Below are 22,797 nucleotides of genomic sequence, written 5' to 3'. Positions count from 1 at the left end.
TGAGTCTTTATTTTCAGTACCCCATCCTTTTTCTATGATTGTTCTGCCTCATGGTTTGGATGGCCTGAACCAAAACATTTCTTCCAAGCATTTGTTAATGTTTTTTCTGTCTTTAGGGGACGATAGCTCTGACTTCCCCATCCTCCCTCTTGAGCTTCACTCAGATGGTTTGAGGTTCTGGGTGTGGAAAGCTTTGTAACTTCATGCCAATGTTAACAAATATGTTTTAAATCTGCTTTAACTTGGGATAATTGTCAAGAGTTTATAACTGGATTGTTAATTTTCATTCCTTTCAGCCCATTCAGCCCGTTTCTGCACAATTTGTAATCCTATTCTGTTGATTTGGTTTGTTTTTTGAAAGCCTAATTAGTCCCATCCCTGTTGTACACTTAACACATCACACCTGTATTTTGTATTAGTCTGAGCCACCTGATAGACAGTAAACATACTGGGGTCTATGTACTAATATTACTTACATGGGCTCTGTCCCTTGCTGAATTTCATGTGATGTACTAAACAACTCTTTTTCATGAACAATTACCTTAATATCACCGTAAGTTTATGAACAGCATAAATTACTGTTCATTATACAGGAGAGATCAGAATTTGCATCTCATTAAAAATAGATTCAAAACACAGAAAGTCAAGATTTAGAACTTCCTTCTGGCAAAGATAAATCAGCGGTATAGTGAACAGAAAGAAGTAGTAGACAAATATAATAGAATCGAGCTACGGCTTCTGCAGACTCCGACCTTGATGCAACTATGGCACTTAATGGCCAAAAAACATTAAGAAACAAAACGTGGAAAGAAATAACTAACAAAATAGGTTCATTGGGACCAGTCCCAGCGCTAGGATTTACTGGACCCTGGGGCAAAACTGTGAAGTAACCCCACTCCCTGAAAAAAAAAAAAAAAAAAAAAAAAAAAAAAAAAAAAACGTGGAGTGCTACTGTAGCACAACCTGAAGAAAACCTTTTGAAAATACAGTGCTATGAAAAAGTATTTGCCCCCTGTCTGATTTTCTGCATTTTTGCATATTTTTGACACTGAATGTTGTCAGATCTTCAACCAAAATCTAATATTAGATAAAAGGGACCCTGAGTGAACAAATAACACACAATTGTGATACTTATTTCATTTATTTATTAAAGTTATGCAACACCCAATGCCCCTGTGTGAAAAAGTAATCGCCCCCTTAGACTGGTTACGCCACCTTTACCAGCAATAACTGCAACCAAACACTTCCTGTAGTTATTGATCATTCTCTCACAGCACCCTGGAGGAATTCTGGCCCACTCCTTCAAGCAGAACTGCTTCAATTCAGACATTTGTGGGTTTTTGAGCATAAACTGCTCGTTTCAGGTCCTGCCACAACATCTCAATGGGGTTTAGGTCTGGCCATTCCAAAACTTTTTGTTCTTCAACCATTCTGATGTAGACTTGCTTGTGTGTTTTGGATCATTGCCTTGCTGCATGATCCAGCTGTGCTTCAGCTTCAGCTCATGCATGGATGGCCTGACATTCTCCTGTAGAGTTCTCTGATACAGAGCAGAATTCGTGGTTCCTTCAATGACGGCAAGTCGTCCAGCTCCGGATACAGTATAGCATCCCCAAATCATGACACTACCACCAGACATTTTCACCAGACATAACGGGGCCCATGTTGGCCAAAAAGTTCCACTTTTGACTCATTTGTCCATAGAACATTGTTACAGAACTCTTGAGGATCATCCAGGTGCTTTTTGGCAAAGTTGAGATGAGCATTCATATTCTTCTTAGTGAGCAGTGGTTTCCGTCTTGCTACTCTGCCATGAATCCCATTTTTGCCCAGTGTCTTTCTGATGGTGGAGTCATGAATACTGACCTTAGCTGAGACGAGAGGCCTGCAGATCTCTAGATGTTGTTTTAGGATTCTTTGTGACTTCCCGGACGGTTCTACGCCTTGCTCTTGGAGAGATTTTGGCAGGACGTCCACTCCTGAGAAGATTCACTACTGTCCCAAACTTTCTCCATTTGGATAATATGGCTCTGACTGTGGTTTGGTAGAGCCCCAGAGCCTTAGAAATGGCTATGTAACCCTTTCCAGACTGATAGGCATCAACAATTTTTTTTTTCCGGAGGTCTTCAGGAATTTCTTTTGATCGTGGCATGATGTGCCTCTAGAACTTGTGAGCTGACAACTTCACTCTGATGGTAAGGGCCAAAGTTAGTCAGATTTATAGGGCAGGGCTGGCCCAAATCAGGCCTGACTGTTAACCAAAATATTCAAAGAGTTGACCCTAATTATCCCTTTAATTGGGTTAAGTTAATGATGGGGTGTGGCAATGTTGTCCGTCCTTGTGTGTATTTCAGTGTTATATGTTGCCTGTTAATGTTGGTGTAAGTCATTGGTACACGGGATATAAATGTGTCTGTGGAACACAAGTTGTTTAAAATGTATATTTGTATTTAGGCACGAGAATTGCACAGCACTTCACGTGCAGGTAAAATGTAATAATATGCGAGCACAGGGAATTGCATTTTATTAATTCACGTGCAGTTGTACCATGACTCCAGTAGAATGATTGATTAGCAATCGAGTCTCGGTACAGCTGCATAAAAGCTGCATGTTTTCACTCACTCGGAGTTGTGTGTTCGGTGAGTGGAGAACAGGTGTGGAGAGGAGAGAATTAAAAGCACAAGTAAAAGTAAATACGTGATTTCACTCTCCGTGTTTGTCTGTTCGTCTGCCTATTACCCCTCGGCCTTATTACCTTATTACCCCTCGGCCATAGTGCGCAAGAGATTAATTAAGGATGCATCACTGTTAGCTAGTTAAATAATCAGTAGCTGATCAGTCACGCATCCTCACAAGGTTTTTAAAAATAAAAACAATAACCTGGCGGACAGCGTCTCACTCGTCTGGCCAAACAATACATAATAATAATAATACAAATAATAATAATCGTCCGGCTTTCACTGTCGCATTAATACATAAATCAAAATAATAAAAAAAGGAGCGGGACACTCCACCAGAGACTCCATCTATATACTACTACAACCCACAAAAAGATATGACCAAATTCAATGTGAAAAATGTGCAAAAATGCAGAAAATCAGAGAGGGGACAAATACTTTTTCACAGCACTGTAAATACATCAACAGCAAAATCTGAACTGGTGAAAAAATAATTTCCTTCAACAAAACATATTCTAACAAGAAAGTAATCAATCAAGTAACAGTATAAACATTTTAATAAATCAATTATGTAGCAAGATTAGTCAATGTGATTAATAACTCGATTTAGTTAATATTGAAACATTAATATTGTAGTGATCTTGGTAAACGGAGACTGGCACATCCCACAAGACGAGGCAATCCACACACAGGCAGAGGGCGGGCGTGAACCCGGGACCTCTTACACTAAAGCATAACAACGATACCGCTGTACAAAAGAGCCCATTCCCTTGCAGGTGTCTCCGTGTATGATTACATCACCTACCAGCCCTGCTGCCTTCCCCTGTGCACGCTACACACTCCCTTGCAGTCTCAGGTCCGCCTTGACTTGTTCACCAGGATACAGTCCAATGAGTGAGTGTTGGATTCATGCCTGCCATCTGCCTGTGTGTGGATTGCCTCGCCCTGTGCGATGCGCCTGCCTGCGGGAACTGAGGTTCGCAACATTGGTGTCAAATGTGGACACAGGTACATCGACACTCACTCGTTGGACAGTAGTCTGGTGAGTAAGTCTGAGGTGGACCTGAGGCTGGCAGGAGAGAGTGTAGCGTGCATGGGGGAATGTCAGCACCAGGGCTGGTAGGTGACGTACATCACACACAGAGACATTATTATTATTATTATTATTATTATTATTATTATTATTATTATTAATAATAATAATAATAATAATAATAATAATAATAATAATAATAATAATAATTTCTTAGCAGACGGCCTTACCAAGGGCAACTTACAGTTGTATACATATCAGAAGACATAAGCCTGCGTTTACCAAGATTGATACAATATCTTCAAATTAGTCACAAAACATATTAATCAAAGGCATCAATTGGCTTTTTAAATTAATGCTATCAAGTACAAAAGTTATTATAAAAATGTTTATATATAAAAAAAAAAAAAAACACCAAAAATGTTTAAAAAGGAAGTTTCACATCCGAACAGCTAATGGAATCTACGCCAGTGAGAGGCATACGTAAAATAACGTGCTCAAACCGAAGTCATAAATCAGGAAAAAAATTATAATACATCAAGGGTAAGTGCGAAACTTAGCCATGATAAGTGCAAAACTTACCCATTATAATACTTACGGTATTATAATAAGATTTGTACGTTAGCATACGAAAATATTTTGAAACGAACAATCATAACTAAACTACTGCAGCATGGCGAAAATTTGTTTAATAGATTATTCGTAGGTCTACAAAGTCACAAAAACCTACGAAAAGTCAAGATACAAAATAAAAATCAGTGATACATAGAGCCCATTGCATTGTTTTTTGCTTTTTTTTTTTTATCTTGGAAAAACTCACTGCCTATTTCACTTGGTGTCTTTGGACTGTGGCTGTTAAAAATGCAATGCGGCTTTCATAGCAGTTGTGGAGCATGCTTCTTCATTGTGAAATCCTTCAACTAAGTATATCGCCATTGTCAGGGACAAGTTCCAATAGGGCCTCTTATCTAGGGTGAATACAAGGGCACACTCATCCATAATGATATATCAGATAGTGCAGCCTAATTTCACCTTCAATTGTGCATAGATCAGCCTGACTACCATTTTGTAAAAATTCATTTTGACATGACATAAGACATGATTACATGGTAATAACTTTTCTGATTAGTAATAAGTAGGGTAACAGTTCCTGTTTGGACTTACTGTTGGCCCATTTTAATTTGTATGTCTTTCCTAATGTAATCTATTTTACATAGATTAAATTGAGGTTATCCCACAGCTTGTGTTATCCACAGCAACATGACTGTCTACTAATCTTTTTGGCACTCACCATTTTAATTGAATTTCAATTGACTTAATTCATATTTGATGACTGTGTTCGATTTAAAGAAATGCTTTTAAAATAAATCACTGGCCACACAAGATATGAACTTCCTACTTCCATGATGCATTGTACTAATATGCAGTGGCCCATGGAAATAGAACTCTGACAATATTATGAATAGACAGGAAGAAAAAAAAGAAAAAGTTAACTTTTTTTTTTTAAATTCAGGGCCTTGTTTATTATCACTTGCAATCTGTTCATTTATATTTATTTAATTTGAAGTTCTGAAATGGTGTTACTTTGAAAATTGAGAAGCTACAACATTGACATTAACAGTCTACACATTTAGATAGCACCTGCTAATGCTCACCCAATTAAATATACAATGAAATACTTCAAATCTTACATGTAACTCGTCCCGCAACAGATGGACATTGTTCTTATTACATAAACAGAAAGCTTGATGAACATTCATGATGTATTTCAATTACAAGGATGGCCATAGACAACACTTAGAAACGCTGGTTATTCGGCCATCATCATTCGTTTAGTAACTGCAGTCCTTTATGAACATGAGTATAGTCAGTATTTAGCTTAGTGCAATATTTTTTAGACTAATGTCTTACACATTTTAAGAAAACCTAATAGGATGCATATCTGACCACAATCTCTGACTTTCACTCTTTTAACTACATGCAAGTTCTATTTCCATTGCCTTTTAACCTCTGGTCTTCTGAATGACAAACACTAGAATCCCAACTCCAAACACAGATGATTTCAAAGAAGGTCTGTTATCATGGAAAAAACAGGGTGCTTGGGTTATTATCTAGGCTGTGTGTTGCGAGATAACCATCAGCAATGGCCCCATCCATCATGTCACAATGGGGGAGTTTCCATGTGTGTTCTAATTTTTCTTGAGACATTGTGCTTGAGCTAAATGAAAAGTTACCTCTATACATTTCGGTTTTACATTGGCTCAGTTTATTTTACTTGACAAGACCCTCTTTTCACCGACGTCATGCAAATGAAGGGAAAATGAGGATGTCAATATGCAAATTAGCCATGCGTAGCGGTCTCGTGCTGTTTTCACAGACAGTTCAGGAAAATGTGGTTTCCATGCACCAGAGAATCTCACCTGGAAATCCATGGTTTTCAGGTGACATCTTGTTTGAGTGAAACTCTAAAGCACAGGGTTAAGATCATGTAATAAATCTGTGATTTGTAAATACAAATGAATTGCAGTTTGTTCTTTTTTCTGCTATGTACTGTACAGTGCTTGCGATACTTTTGTATAAAAAAAGTATCACAAAGTGCTATATAAATGCAATAAATAAATAAATAAATGCCACGTGCATCCGCCAGATCTGCCAATAGGAAGCTCAACAGCATTCAAGCAACAGTGGTGCAATATGGGGGAGTTGACAGGGACACCGTAACATTTTATTTAGTATTCTAAACCCACACGTAGTGTAATGCTATGGGGTTGTTTAGTTCCACCAGGGACAATATCAGAAATTGTAACCATTCTGTCGTGCTTTGGGGACTACAATACACATTTTAAGGCTGCTGAACTGATTCCTACTAACTTTCATTATGTCACCTTTTTGACATCATGTTTAGACTATAGCTGGTACTGAATAAAGAAAATGAAACATGCCTGCAGGGAATTATATTATTAAGAAACCTCAATGTCATTGTAACAATATCTGTTATAGTGTACTGACACTTGTGAAGCAGACAGTGAGACCTGTGATTACGTCTACTGGAATTATGAAGCTTGTAAATATTGCTCCATTTGTACAGGATCACAGGCAAGGGATTGCATGCTTAAATGATATGACTTCAGATCAAGGGGTGTTCAGACGCGATAGTGAAAATCAGCCCAAGGAAACAACAAATGCCTGTATGATCTGTCCATACATTGAAGTTCAGTGACACCTGAACTAATAGGAAATACAGTTTCTTAATTTTCAATATGTTGAATAATATTATTAACAACATTTTTTGACAAGTCGATACACTTGGCTAGATTCTCAACGCTCTATCCTCCTGTAACAGGTGGGCTTGTTACTGTTGTGGGTGGTAACTGGATTAAGGAGTCAGGACAGAGAACATCTTGACATGGCCCATTTTATTCAAACACACACACACACACACACACACACACACACACACACACACACACACACACACACACACACACACACACACAGGAACCTCACGTGATGCTACCAACAATGGTAGCTTGCATGGGACATATGGCCCGGTGTCCAAAAAGGCAAAAATCTGAACACAGTACAAAACACAGCTAAGAAAATAAAAGGTGCCATGAAGACAGACATGCAGTGGTCAATGGCTTCAAACTCTTCTTCATAGATTTAACCAAACTCTGACCCTGGTCAATACACACAGTGATCAGAGGAATCCAGCCTATAGTAGCACGGACTGTCTGAGTCATATGGCCTTGCAGCAGCCCCGATTCCCCGATCTGCTAAGCCCCTCCCTATCATAACAACTGATTGACAGCATGTCTCCCGCTGTGTGTCCAAACTGCTCCCCCAGTGACCTGCCCTGTCACACCTCCAAATTGTCATTGCAAGTCTTTTTCAAAAAAACAAAAAATGGACCCAATAAAATTACCAAACCATAAACAAATACATTTAATAATTTGGGGCTTTGTAATGAGTGTTTTTAATATTGATCTTTTTTCATATTAGAACTGTAATTTTTTTAAAGAAGTAGGCTAATGACACTTGAGAGGAAATGGTTTTGAGAATCTGGCCAATTATCTTTATGTTATTAGTGGTGTTCTTAAAAAGGATTTTGTGTTTCATTCATTTACAATTAGAGAAAACTAAAAAAAAACACCACAGCAGTCGGAAACTGACGTCAATACATTAGAAGCTGGCTGTACTGTAGCAGTAGTTGCTGTTTTACTTTTCTGTTTTCCCTTGAATACAGAATCAATGGCAACAAACTGTCAACTAATTTGATTGGTTTTCGTATTAAATATATATTTATGAACATTGAAAAAATTCTGCCCAAAAAGAGTTATATTGATGAAAACTAAGCCTACAGGCAAATTGAAATCAACTAATTGATTATAAGAAACAAAACAATATAAGGTGAGTGGCTGAAGGATCAGAATATATTCTATAGTCAATAAACAATTAAACAAATTATGTGGATACAACAGTATTTAATTCAAAAATGCTTTTTATGAATCTGTTATGAATTTGTTCTTAAAATAACAGTAATTGAAATTCAACCTGGCTTTGCTACAATGCCTTGAAGATTCAAAACTTGGCACTTAAAATCTAAAATGACATCTGTAACGGGTTGCCTGTTAGAGGCACATTAATTCACTGGTGATTCAGGGAATGTTAAGTCATTTTATAATACTGTAGTGGTATTTGTAATGAATTGGTATCTGTGATGAGTCAAAGGGATTTCGGTCTGTGATTCAGCCTCCCGACAGTAGATGGCATCAAACCAACTCGGGACTTCCCTTACCAAGATCTCGTGACCATGGCAAAAGTCATCTTTTGAGGGGCGGCACCTTGGTGAGGGGCGGAAGTACGAGTATGTAAATTCAAGCCACTGGAGTCAAGTGAAGGATAAGGACACTTGTCAGTTGGGGATTGGTGTTCCACTGACTACAGAGGCGGGACATTACATACTAAAGGGAACGTACTACTGTGTTCGGGGTTGGTCTGAAAGTAAAATAGGAGGAGTAACGGGTGGAGGGAGAGACTGGTTTGGTGCAGCGGGATTTTTAAAACAAAAAAACACTAACATTTCTTTTGTCTTTTTTGTTTATGTATGGGTCGCCACGAAGACAATTAAAGACGAGTCATCACGGTTTGTTTTTGATTTTACCCCTGCACTCCTTCCCTCACACCATTTTGTTTTCTTTTGTTATTTAATTATTTTGTTGTGTATAGATAATAAAAATAAATTATTTTATTTCTGTACACATAAATTACTGTCTGGACATTCCATTTAATACACTCTCGCCTCACAGTATCCAACCCATTGAATTGAATGGAAAGGCAAGGGTTGGATGAGCACTGTAAACCAAAGACAATTGTCTTACCATTCAACTGAAAAGCAAGCTCTGTAGAAGAGAAGTAAGTATGTGTCTTATGCTGATGTCATTTTATTAACCGATCAGCCACTAAAAGGAGATTCATTTCTCATACATTGGATCCCTATCACTTTAAGGGAAACCCTTTTGCTTTTGTGCTGAAAAAAACAAGTGCCTTTGATAGAAACTGGCAAAAAGAATAGTTTTAAATAATTCTCTACCACTCACTGCCTCCATGATGGATGTCTATAATGTAGCAACGATTCCAACAAGCTCAATGACAGTGATCAGCCTTTAGTTACCTTTTTTTCTTTGGAAACTTTCCACAGAACTAAGCCAGCTTTGATTGTTCTGTATAAGGTATAGCTCTCTAAATTAGCATTACATTCCACTTCGTGTAGCCTAGCTGTCAAACTATACCTCACAGTATTATTATTCATAAGGCAGACGCTTGGTGAAAAAGTGCTGACATATTTCTCTCACACATTTGTGAGGTCACAGGTTTAAATCCCATTGGAAACCAAGTGCAGACTAGTATGCCATCTGCGTATCAAAGGCTGAAATATTGCCACATATTAAAATAACACGACTGATTACAGCATCAGAGAGGAAGGTGCATTAGGAGCTGCCTTGTATGTCTGTATATCTTTCCTTTACTACCTGCTACTGATGCTACAAAGAGATTAGCTTAGCAGTATAGTACTTTACTGCTATAGAAGGGATCTGCTCTGATTGAAACTGCTGGGGGACAAACATTGGTTGTCTGATCAACAAACGAGTACCTGTTTGTTAAATTGTTTACCCTTTAAGTTACAGGGCACACATTGCACAGTAATACTTACTGCTACAGCGGTAACTGTACATAACCTTTAATCTGTCAGTATTGGGTATGCACATAGTACTTTAATACGCAATTACTGTACTATTTTTTTCTGTAATTTTGCCATTTCCCCATAACCATCGCCTTCATATGGACCTACTGTATGCTGCTCTGATAGTATTTTCATGTATTTTGTGCAACCATTTTCTACAGTTTTTTTTTTTTTCTTTGAAGAACCACACTCATTACAGACCTTAAAAAAAGTCAACCAATATTTGATTGATTGATTTCATAAACCTCAGCAAAATGAATTAAAGATAAAAAGGGATATGTTGAGCAAAAAGAAATATGCTGAACAGCATGCTGTAAAACACTAGATGCATGCCATTGGACCATGAGGTGTGAAGAGGATACTGGTGTCTACACTTAACACTTTTTTTTTTGTAGCCAATAAAGTATACAGTTGAAATTTGCATTGGGTAATATTTATAACAACAAATGGTCATGAAGCAGAATCCCCAGTAATATGAACAAGGGTTGACAGTCAACTATCTTTAATTTACTTTTCAAACTGGAATTTGAAGAGCACTATAATAAACCGCTGATCATTTTATAATCCAATGGAAGGATGAGAACTGGAGCCATGCAGTGGCGCACAACGTGGGTACTCACTGCACTGCATTATGCATTACCTGTGATATCTGGGTGCTGAGGTACAAATGCTAAAATATATCATTCATTAGCAGACATTCTGTAAATACCATTAATAATCAATATCAGTCGGCATGCTTGTAAGTGATGGTAACATCTGCTGTGTTACTCACATTCAGTCTCCATTGTGTGAGCACCGCAGTTTATCACAAGAGTTGGGTATTAACTCCTGATGTTCCACAACAATTCTCTTTGCAAATGTTGCTGAATGCCTTGGCTTTGGTCCTCAAACATACGGAAACAATCGGTTTCAAGAAAGTAATCAGGCGTTAGTTAATTCCTATTTGGCTAACACATTACATGGCTGAATCATATTTTAACCCTTTAATTTTCCTGATGCACAAGTGCTTTAGGGCGATCAATGCTCACTTTAAAAGAGCTGACTTTGTAGGTAAAGCAGTTGACTCACCCTTGAAACATTAAGAGTTAGCTTTGTGGCTCATGTAATGATTATATACATTGTGCTGCTTCAAAGATTAACTTCATTTAAATATATTATTATTATTATTATTATTATTATTATTATTATTATTATTATTGGACAATAAACATAGTAGAAGTTCAATTATGTAGTCTTGATTCCCTGTTGAAGTAGTTTGGTACTGGGGCACAGAGCTGGGGAATAATGTATGCACAAAAAGGGTGTATGCTATTTTTGGTAAAACATTACAAAATGTGCAACACATTTAACAACACAAGGGCAGCAAACAACATGCTTATAAAATACTGAACATACAGTACTCAAAATAACAACAAAGTTTGCAAATAATATAAATCTAATAAAACTAGCAAGAAAACTGACAGCAGCACTATATAATTATCTTGACAACATTTTCACTTAATTTTTTTTTTTTTTTTTTTTTAAGAAATCGCAACAAACAGTGCACTTGCCTATCTGAACCAAAATTTTATTGAAAAGTTTGCAGTCTCTTGGACATTTTAATTATGGCACCACTTTCCTTATAGGGACTTCTTAAAATTAACAAATATCGAAACACTTTTTTTTTTACATTGTCTGCAGTATTAGGGATTATATAATTGCACTGTTCTCCACATTTTTTATTGGTTACAGTGCTCCCCTTTTATACAGTGATAGTTGGGAGCCATAGTTAGGAGACTGAGATATTTCTGTCCCGCTTTCTAACGAGAATGAAAGTGCTAGTGGAAGGGAACTATGAGGCAAATGGGAAACAATTCTGCCTTATAACTTGTTCTACGGTATAAAAGGCCACATTGTACTGTACTTTTTACAATATGTTATAAAGATAGCGGCATCATAAATCCATTTAAATCCTGGGGATACAGATTGTAGTTATATTATGCATTTTGTTTTCATGCAAATTATTTGAGAAATGATAGAAACGGGAATAAACAGAAAAAAATGGACATAATGTTGAGAAGACCATTCCATAATGGAGGACCCATGGCATTTGGTATTAGTCCTTAGGGATTGGATTATCTTTTCCATGCATCAGAAACAGTAAATAACAACTGCCGGTGGTGAGCAAATAAGGGGCCGTGTTTTGTAATGCAGAGCTGAAGGTGATGAAAACTAATCCCATTTTTTGTTTGTCAGAACAGTAATTCATTAATTGAATACACTCACAATTACCCTTTCCATTGTCGTAACGTGCCTTCTTAACAGAACTGATTTCCGCATCATGCTTCCCCTGCTGTCTATTAGGTCACTAATCCATCAGATCTCTCCTAATTAATTGGTTCTATTAATTGTCACAAATGTAATATTTATAATGGAATGATATGAGCCCCAGAGTTAAAGTCTCATGGCACCTTAAAAAAGAAATTAACACTGAAATCTAATTTAGAAGCCTCTCTGTAAATGGGTCATTAGAACTGCCTCTCTGGGGAGGTTCACAATTACGCTGAAGTGAGAAGACCTAAGAGAAAGTGATAGACCTGAAGGTGTTAGTTAACATCATGGCATGATACCTGCTTATCTCTAAATTCACATTCAAATGAGTTATTATTAATAACCCAAATTATACATACACACACAGAAATCCCTAACCTGCCTGTACTGTGCCTGTAATAACGTGGATACCATACTGCCATATGGCCAAGCAGAAGAATATTTTAAGAATTGTCCTGCAAAATGACCTCTGGTGTTGTTTTTAAAAACAGGTTTAGTATAAAAGAATCCTTGTGCCCATGATACAACGGGACAGCTGCTTCTTTAGAATTGTTCTTGTTTTTCTTAATCTTCCAAAGTGAATTTTGTTCAACAAAATAAACAAACATTAACTTTAAAGGACTAATAACCACATATTTATAAAAAAAAAAAAAAAAATGTAAAAAAGGAATCTTACCAATTATAAGCACTAGCAACATTACCGGTCCCCTCTATGATATGCCACAATAATTTGGTACCAAAAAGAGTTTAAAGGAAAGATAAGCAACAACATTTTCTTACCTATAATTAGCTTTTAATATTAACAGTCTCCCTTTTTTCTGCTAAAAACTATTTCCTTTTGTAGGTTTTGTTCTGTTTGTTTTTCACACATGTGAGTACAAACAACTACAAGTCCATTTAATACTTCACTGACGTTGCGAGGCCCCACTAAACAACCAATTTCCTGAATTTTAGCCATGTATGTGACATGATGTATAGTACATGGCAAGACTTAAAGAACTCCAGGATGATTTCTTGATAAATTATTGTTATTTACCTCAACTTTATTTTTTCCAGTACATATGTACTATTGATATCCACACAAATACATTTTCACTGTATATATAAAAGCATAGTTTTGTTTTTGTTTCTTATTTGGGTGAGTAGCTAACTATCGTTTATTTTCTTATACCACATACAGGCAGGATCTGTACTCGAGTGACTTGGCATTCTTTACTACGCACATTGTTGGAGTTCTGAATGCAGCTGTAGTTCAATGTTACTATTTAGATCTGAGTTGGATACGTTCTACCATGTGATGTGAGAGCTGCAGCTCTGAAATTTGCTTTTGCAGTTGATTGTTGTTTGGACATAGGATAGCAATAACATCCCTAAGACAAGTTTTCCCAAACTCACCTTTGGAGTAGGTTTTTTTTTTGCACGCCAATGTTCCAGGCACTGTAGGCTAGAGTCGTGGTCTCAGATTGTTTGGCAAATCTTGTCAACATTTGCGTCTGTTTATCCATTTGCTTTTTACCGACAGCAGCCATGACTGATACATTTTAATCAGCTCCGATATGAAAATGAAATACAAACTTTCAGATAAAACTCAAAAGATGTATTATAAAAGAACATAATATATAACATTTGTATCGCAGAAACGGCATATTTAAATGGAAGTTAGCATATATAACGCATGACTATCGTGGCGGTTCTAGCATTAACTTTTAAATACAGTTCAGAATCTTTTGTAAATTATTTGTCAATGCGGGCATGGTTTGTAGTGAAATAACGCTGCTGATTTGAAGATTTCAACCGCGACATAAAGGCAAGTGCCCAGTTGCATAATACCTTAAGTGAAATAACCCCCTTAATTTTCCCAAATGTTCTACTGAAGTAATATTTGTATTTAAGTATTTCCCTTAAGTCAGTTAACCGTTGCACAAAACGACTTTAGGGGATAACTATGTGAAAATACGTAAATGTTCTATTGAGACCCCTTAAATCAAATAACGGTATGGCAGCGTTTTTGGAAATTGAAGAGGACAGATCCACACTTAGCAGAAGGATATGCAGAGAGAAAATCCTTTGGATATAATGGATGACGAGCAATTAATAACAAACTATTGACTTGACCGAAATACTGTCTTTTAAATGTCTGTATAATGCTGGAAGCAGATTAACAAGCCCAAACAAGGAGAAATCACATTTACTCCCTGTTCTTCAAATACAGCAGCAGCAACTGATGGCTTTTTTTTATTACTATAGAAATGTATACATAAAAAAATAAAAATAAACACATCTGGCCGTTTGCATAACATCTTAAGTGAGATTAATGGTTCTGCTAAATACAAGATACTGTTCTCACTTTTGTCGCGAACACAGCCATACAAATTGTTTAATTGTTTGTGTACATGTTTTTAAAATCAGATATATATATATATATTATATATATAATATTATATATATATATATATATATATATATACTATATATATATATATAAATTCGAGCACTTACGATTTTACCGTTAAATTTCTTGCATTCACACATTCAGTTACATTCAGCCAATTCTGCTTCATGGCAGTTGTCATATTCGGACATAGTTTGCCTGTTATTATTTGTTTTCGTTTATTATATTCCTCCATAAGTATTATTTAGCTGGGTTTCTTTTTTTTTTTTTTTTTTAAATCAGCCATACTTTAGTTTTCCTTAACTGCCCATATGTTGCCATGGAGACAGGGTTTACAGAGTACAGTAAGCTACTCGCCTATTGGTTGAAATCTTAAATAGTCCATGCATACTTAAATGTTTTCCCTAAGGAGAGTGGTTAAGATGTTTTGTGCAACACCCTTAAGTTTTCCCCCTAGCTAAGTGAAAAATACACAAGTGTGGCACAAGTAAAATACTTAATAATAGGATGTTTATGCAACTGGGCACTGGCAAAGAAGGCACAGGAGTTTTCCATTGCATTGAACAAAATATCCGGTAAGAAGATTCAATATTCATCTTCAGATTTTCTTTTTCGCTATTTTTTTCTGCTATTATGAACAAAGCAAAACCGTTCCTGTGCCAAGTAAAGTTAATGGTTTCCAAGCTTCTGTAACTCGCGTCCCGAATGCACAGTAAAGTATGGGTGGATATGATTTGCTAGTTAGTTGCTATGTAACAGAAAAACTCGGAGACTTATTGTTAAAATAATACACATATTAAAAAATAATAAATAAATACATAAATAAATAAATAACTTATTCATTGTGTAATAAAATATATGTGAAGTTCGAAGAGCCGCATTTTGGCCACAAAAGAGCCGCATGCGGCTCAGGAGACGCCTGCTGGCCACCCCTGACCTATACGTAATATCCCTCCAGGACCATGATTGGGGATCTCTAGTCTTGAGTTCTGCTTGAATTGAAATTGACTCAGTAAAACCAACATAAAAAGTGGTGTACTAACCATTATTCTGCCACTAGTACTGTTTAGTAAAGCCTGTTATACTTTACCAGTGTAGATTTGACATAATGGTGTCAGATAATACAGGTGTACAGGGTTACAGTTAACATTAAAGTTATATCACAGCACTTTCTTAACAGCGCCAGGAATTCATAAATAATGTGTTTTTGTTTTGTTGATAATAATAATAATCCCTGAGAATTGTGTTTCTGAAATTCAGTGACCTTTTTGTCTAATCTTAATTTCCATCAGTTTTAACTGACAAAGCAGACAGCTATAGGCAATGAGCTAGTTTATCAGGGATTATTACTGGAGTAATAGTTTCCACAGGCTGTAAGGCACAGACATTAAAAAAGAAAATAGTTGGAAATTACAATGATTATGACACTGATTGGTCAGAAGTTTAACATTTTTTTTCTAAATAAATGTCTTATTACTATAGTACTATAGATGTTTACATATATAATTGTTGCAAGGGGACAGATTAAATGATTACACTCTTGTGCAGCAGATGTACTTTGAGGTTAGACATGATTCTGAGAGCTCTACTGAGGCCATAGATGAGTTTCAATGATGATTGAAGCAAATAATGATATAAAGGGGATCTGAACACCACAAATAATATAGTGGATATGAAAATCCAGATGTTTCATAACAATATCAAATTGCTCTTTAAGTGGCAGCCTAAATAAACCAGTGCATAGTGGAGTCCGATCCAAATTAGCAACATGTTGTAGAAATGACTGTCACTGTATTTTATACATACTTGTTCAACTTGTTATCAGCTAAAACACGAAAAGTTAATAGCTAAAGAGACTGGTGGGGTTTATAAAATGCAATTGCAGGTGTTTGCTGTGTGAAATAGGAATATTGATGCATTTCTCTGCACTAAAAATTATAATTATATGGGTTATTTTACTGATACTCAATTTCTGCCACATAATAACTATAAATTTACACTACAGTAGAATTATAGTTATGGATGTTTTGGAATATGACGAGTGGTGGTGGTGGTGGGGGGGCAGTTATAATCACTGCATTACTTTAATATTATTCTTCAATTGCTATATTACAGACTGGCCGTGGAACAAAGTCTTTTAATATGCTAATATGGCACCATTTGTTCTAAGGTGTAAATAAATCATATTCTAATAGCGTGCTGTTCTACTTAAAAACATTACTGAAACAGGAATGAAAACTGTTATGCTCGTATTTGGCTTTAATTAGAAAGCAACAAAACGTGTTATAATAGGAAACGATTATGCAAAAATGCTTACACTTGCATTTGCAATTAACCTTTCAACTATTTCTTCTATTTAAATATAGGGGCGCATGCAAATAGGAAGAACAGTAGCCATGACTATGGATGTTTGCAAATTAGTTCTGTTAATTACATTTTTGGCAGTGGATCGTTGTTACCCTTAAGTCTGTTTGGTTCTCTCTAAGTATGATATTGGCAGGCTGGTTATGCTTCACAGCACACTTCAGGAAGCAGGAAATTGTCCTTTACTGTCCAACCCCCAATTTACAAAGCAGCAGAAGCACCTGCCAAAAGGTCAGCAGCCATTCCTTTCAATTGGGCAAGCATTACGGGAGAGAAACAAACAGCGATATATGTACACTCAGAACATGTTTCACCAAAATTAAATCTAATGAAATTACCAAGAAAAAACACACAAACGACTGTTCTTAACAGGCTACTACATACCAACAACATTAACATAATACAGTGTACTACCAACACTGAGTGTATAATACTCCTCAAAACAGAAACACACACATCCTGTAGCGCCATTGCCTTTATGAGACATCTTAATATTGTTGTCAAGCAATTTTGCCTTTGTACCTGACATCCAATATCATTGATTCACCTTAGTCCTGGGTTTTGGCCGTACAATAGCTTGAAGGGGTAGATCCCTGTCTCTCTCACTGCAAAAAGCAGGTAGGAAAAAAGTGTTGCCCAGTGTTTTTGCTCTTCATTCACAAATCATCTCAGCATCTGCTTTAGGGTCCGATTACAATGTTCCACCAAATCATCTGTCTGTTTATGATGAACAATTGTCCGGATGGGGCGTATTTTTGATATTTTATATACTTGTTGTAACATCAGACAAAAAGTTAGTTCCATGATCAGTCAATATCTTTTTGGGGATCCCTACTGTAGACATAATCTGCACTAATTATTTAGCAATTGCAGCTGCACTAGTAGACCACAATGGAACTGCCTCCTGGTATCATGTTGCATAATCTACCACTACTAATATATACATATACCTGGAGTCAGAAGGTAGAAAAGGGCCTACAATATCTATTGCAATGTGAATTCAAAGGGGACCAAAGCGGCAGGGCGCACTTGACCCGGTGCTACTCGCTGACAGTCTAGGCATGTGGCTACATATTTTTACATCTCCTTATGAAGTCTTACCCAATAAAATCAAGCAAATAGGCGTTTCCTAGTTTTATCAGCTCCCAGGTGTCATGCAAAAGGGATATAATGCTAATAAGACTGGGGAACCATCAATTGTGTTACAGGCTGCCCTGGGCCTGTGATAGGGTTCACTCTATACAATAATTGCTCCTTGATAATGAAGTGTGGAAACGCTAGCGCCCCAGCACCTTCAACATCCTTACCTTCAATAGACCAGACCTGTCCCCAAATGTGCACCAGTGTGGGGTCGCTTTGTTGGTCCCACACCAGGTCTGTGCTTCGGTCCCACACATCCGCTATATTGAGAGGGGCTGGATGGCTCAGTAACCTTGCCCTCTCGGTCACACTGCGTACCTTTGATTGCCATTTGATACCAGCCGAGCTTTCTCCCACCAGACCTCAACCTCGTCTCATTGATGCACCTTCCCATTTTGCGATCCATCTCTCTTTCTTTGTTTTTCTAGGACGAAAAAGGGATGAAAACAAGTCAGCTTATAAGGGAAAAATCTCACCAATCGTTTCCCCTTGTTTTTCTGCCACTTTTACGTTTTTAAGCAACTGTTTATACTCTGTCCAGTCCCGGCCCAGAATTACTGGGTGTGGTAGCCTTTCCACCACCCCCACTATGAAGTGACGCTGTATCGGCGCAGGAGATCACCACCTGACACACCGCCCAAGAGAGCTGTCCGAGTTAAAGCCTACCAGCACCCTGAGTCCACTAATTCATGGATACCCATTATACTGACAACCACATCAACGATACAAGGCTCCTCCCGACTATTTCCCCATCTCTTACCCGCTTCTGATGCCAGATATCATGCTGCCACATTGCACTTTATTGCAGAGGAACACAGTCGGGTGGTATGTCCTGTAGGATGGCACCTGGAATAGACAGAAGGGGCAGAAGGCCCTGGGGTTACATATCTGTCCCGCTGCTGACCATGTGGTCGCACAACCGCTGGGCAACCACCCTGGGGCGGGACTCTGGTGTCCGCAGGTACTCCCTGAAGTGCTGCACCCGATGCGTTTCCCCCGTGACGCCGGAGGATGGCCTGCTTGACCAGGTCGTACTGGCTGGCCTCTTTCTCGATCACGGCCTGGGAGGCTGCTTAGGGTTCCCAGATTAAGCAGGTGCTCAGCTGGCTAGCCTAGTATTTCCGAGGCGATGACGCAGATGTGGCAACCTGGTATCCCTCCGGGTCATCCTCTGTTGTCATTTTCTGAGCCTGTACTGTACCATCACAGGCCCTCTGGTATTTGGGGTGTGTTTCTGATGCAGATCCTCTTGATGAGCGCCATGTACCTCTCCTCTCTTTCTCTCCGCAGCCACCTGTGGATAGTTAGCCATCTATAATGACAAGTAGCAACAGTTAATAGACAGACAAGACAACACAAAACACTTATCTTACTTAAACACGATCTCTGTCACATGGACATGGGAGGACCCAATGGAGTGAAGAATGACATTGACTACCTACTCCCAAACAAGAAGCACACCGTCAAGATGACTCAGAACTAAACAATTTTAACACAGGAAGTGACCACAGACTTGTAAGATGCAAAATACATCTAACACAGCACTGGAGAGAGCAAAACTTGTGATGACGAAATCCAACACAATCAACATAGAAATGCTCCAGAAGCAAAGCCTGGTGTTTCAACTGGAACTGAAGAATAGACAGATCTCATCAAGATCTGCAAAAAGATGAAGCAATCGAGCTAAACAAAATCTATGGGGAAGTGATGCAAGTAACTGCAGAAACAGCAAAAAACATTGCTGAAACACAGAGTACAAAATGCGACCAGAAGATCAAGCAAGATACAAAAGACCTCATGAAGAAAAAGAAGGGAAATTAAATGACACCAGCTCTGAAGTCAAATATTGAATACATTGAGCTCTGCAAGACAGTAAGAAAGTGCATTACTGAGGATATACGGTCGTTCAACTGTAGGTTAGTACAGAAAACTATTGAAAACAACCAAAGCATGAGAAAGCAAAACAAAGACTAATTGTTGTAAAAAAACAGATTGTAGCAATCAAACAAGCAGACAGGACTGTCAGCAAGAACCGTGAATTGATTTTAAAGAGTTGAAGACTTTTACAGAAAATTATATCAAGATGAAAAGAGCAACATAGCATATGATGAAGACGAGACAAAAAAAAACGCAACCCGAGGAAGAAGTTCCAGACATTCTAATGGAAGAAGTGAAACATTCTAGCAAACATATGAAGACAAGAAAGAAGATTGAATAACGACTGACCTCATGAAAGGAGGAGGTGAAGAACTGTCATGTATTCTTAAAGATTGTATTAAGCAAAAGAAAGAATAAATACTGTAAATACTTTACATGAGAGAGGAGATAAAGAAGACCTCAAGAACTACAGAACAATTAGCTTACTTCCTACAATCTACAAATTTTTTCCCAAGATACTCACCAAGAGACTTCAAGATACATTTTACTCGACACAATCAACTGAGCAAGCAGGATTCATGAGTGGAAGTAGCACCATGGATCATCTTCAAGTTGTACGGCAAGTGATTCAAACCAGCAACGAGTACGAACTACCACTTTGCTTGGGATTCATTCACTATGAAAAAGCCTTTGACTCTGTTTACACAAGATCTGTATTAAGCTCACTGAAAAAAAACAAGGAATTGAGAAAATGTACAGAGACTTGATCAGTACCATATACAAGAATGCAACATCCACAATAACTCCATAAAAACAGCAACAAAATCAAGATTGAAAAAGGGTATTGTCAAGGAAATACAATTTCCCCGAAACTCTTCATGGCCACCCTAGAAGACATTTTCAAAACACTGGATTGGGAAAATAAGGGGATGAAGATCAATGGAGCCTATTTGAATCACCTATAATTTGCTGACAACATCCTCATATTTACAACATGCCAAGAAGAATTACCAACAAGAATACAAGAACTACACAAGGCTAACATCAAAGCAGGATTGAAAATGAAACTGAAGACCACTCAAGTCATGTTCAATAAATATACCACTCCACAGGAAATTGAAATCAATGGGATCAAGCTTGAAGAAGTCAATAACCACGTATAATTAGGACAGTTAGTTTTGGCAATGGAAAAACCAAGTGTGCAAAATCAACAGAAGAGCAAAAATGTGCTGGAGTGCCTTTGGAAGATGGTGAACAAGTGGGTGAGTGGATACAGGTGCAGGAGTGATGCAGTGTGTGAATGAAGCAGACAGAGATAATTGTAATCCGGAATGGAAATCTTTTTATCTGTAATATCCAGGCCTGGAGACCAAACAATAATCCCCCGGCAATACACAACAGTATGTACTGCACAGGGTAAATAACAACGGGATTGCAGTGCCAAATAATAAACAATAATATCTGTCCAACAATAATACATACATGGTCACCAGTCCTGGGTGCGTACAATAGTGCTCGTGGTGGGTTATAGTTTATTTACTGACAATAGGTGTGGTGCTGTTCCGGCTTTGTGCTGGCCATAGGTGACAGCTGTCTGGTAATTTAACAAACAAGACAATTACAAACAAACAAAACAGTCACGATACTGTTTCTCACAGGGTCTCTCACAGTCCTTCTTGGTTCTAGTCAAAACACACCAATGTGAAGGAACAGATTGCGATTCTCCATCCCCTTTTATGCCGTCACACATGGCCATAGCTGTATGCAGACTAAACTCTGGTTTGTGAGCATTTATTTTTTATGCAATTGAATGACATGTAAGTGGTCCATATTTTGAGAAGCTTAAATGGAGTTTTCAATGCTTCCAATGACTTTATGACATGTGCTTCCAACGCTTTAACTTGCATTTCATTTCTTACACTATGTGTGGTTGATGTGTTACATCTCCAGATAGTTAAAAATGTGCAGTTATTTCCAGAAAGAGTGTATGTGTTAACATACTTGTAAATAAACATAGTATTAATGCAAACTAGTTTAAGGTGACAAGCTTATTCTTTTTATGAAAGTTGTTCTGTAATTTAATTATAAGGTTTACATCTATGCTATGCTAACCAATGAATTAGATTTTTCTTGGGGAGTAGATTGAAATTTCCTGTGGTCTATGAATCGTATTTGTGGTCTTGCATCAATTGTAAGCATATTATTATTACTAAGAGGGAGTATGTATAGAATCATTATCATTTGGATGCAGTATATTATATTTTCCTCAATGAAAGACTAGGGGCCTGATCTTCAATCTTCGCGCAATCCCCTCGCTAAATTTGTGCCTCGCAAAAAAATTGTGCTTTGGCACAAAATGAGAGATATTCCAAAATGGCACAAGGCAGTTGCGAGAGATTAGAATATAGCAGTTTTTTGAGCAATTCGCAAATCTGTTAGTGCCTCACAAAACCGTCTGTGCATTCACTACCAATATAGCAACTGCACACAACAGCCAACCGATAATGCAGAATGATGGACAGTCACCATTAGTAATGGCATTACTCTGACTAGCTGCTATCATTGGTGTTGCCACAGTATGTACCGATATGACAGCAGATGAGACCACACGATATATCGTGCACACATACATACGGACCATTCAAATACACAACTGGCTCCATAGCTAGGCGCCGAGTTTTCAAATTAATAATAATGAACTGATATTATTAACACCACTGTTTTATTGAATACTGACAGTATTGTATCACAAGGAAAT

At 37.6% G+C, this 22,797-nt stretch overlaps 1 long non-coding RNA gene across 1 annotated transcript in view; it reads left to right on the top strand.

Annotated features, from left to right (window-relative positions):
• The first annotated feature begins 15,102 nt into the window (after positions 1-15,102).
• The window catches only part of LOC121318052, an 88,191-nt gene continuing 80,496 nt past the window's right edge, over positions 15,103-22,797 (top strand). The window contains exon 1 of the long non-coding RNA XR_005950572.1: positions 15,103-15,232. This is a non-coding gene — a long non-coding RNA (uncharacterized LOC121318052). The remainder of the gene's footprint in view (positions 15,233-22,797) is intronic.

Source organism: Polyodon spathula, chromosome 1, assembly GCF_017654505.1.
Source record: "Polyodon spathula isolate WHYD16114869_AA chromosome 1, ASM1765450v1, whole genome shotgun sequence".
In the NCBI taxonomy this organism is placed as follows: Eukaryota; Metazoa; Chordata; class Actinopteri; order Acipenseriformes; family Polyodontidae; genus Polyodon; species Polyodon spathula.
Note: the sequence above shows the minus strand (reverse complement) of the source record. Positions and strands in the feature narration are given on the sequence as shown.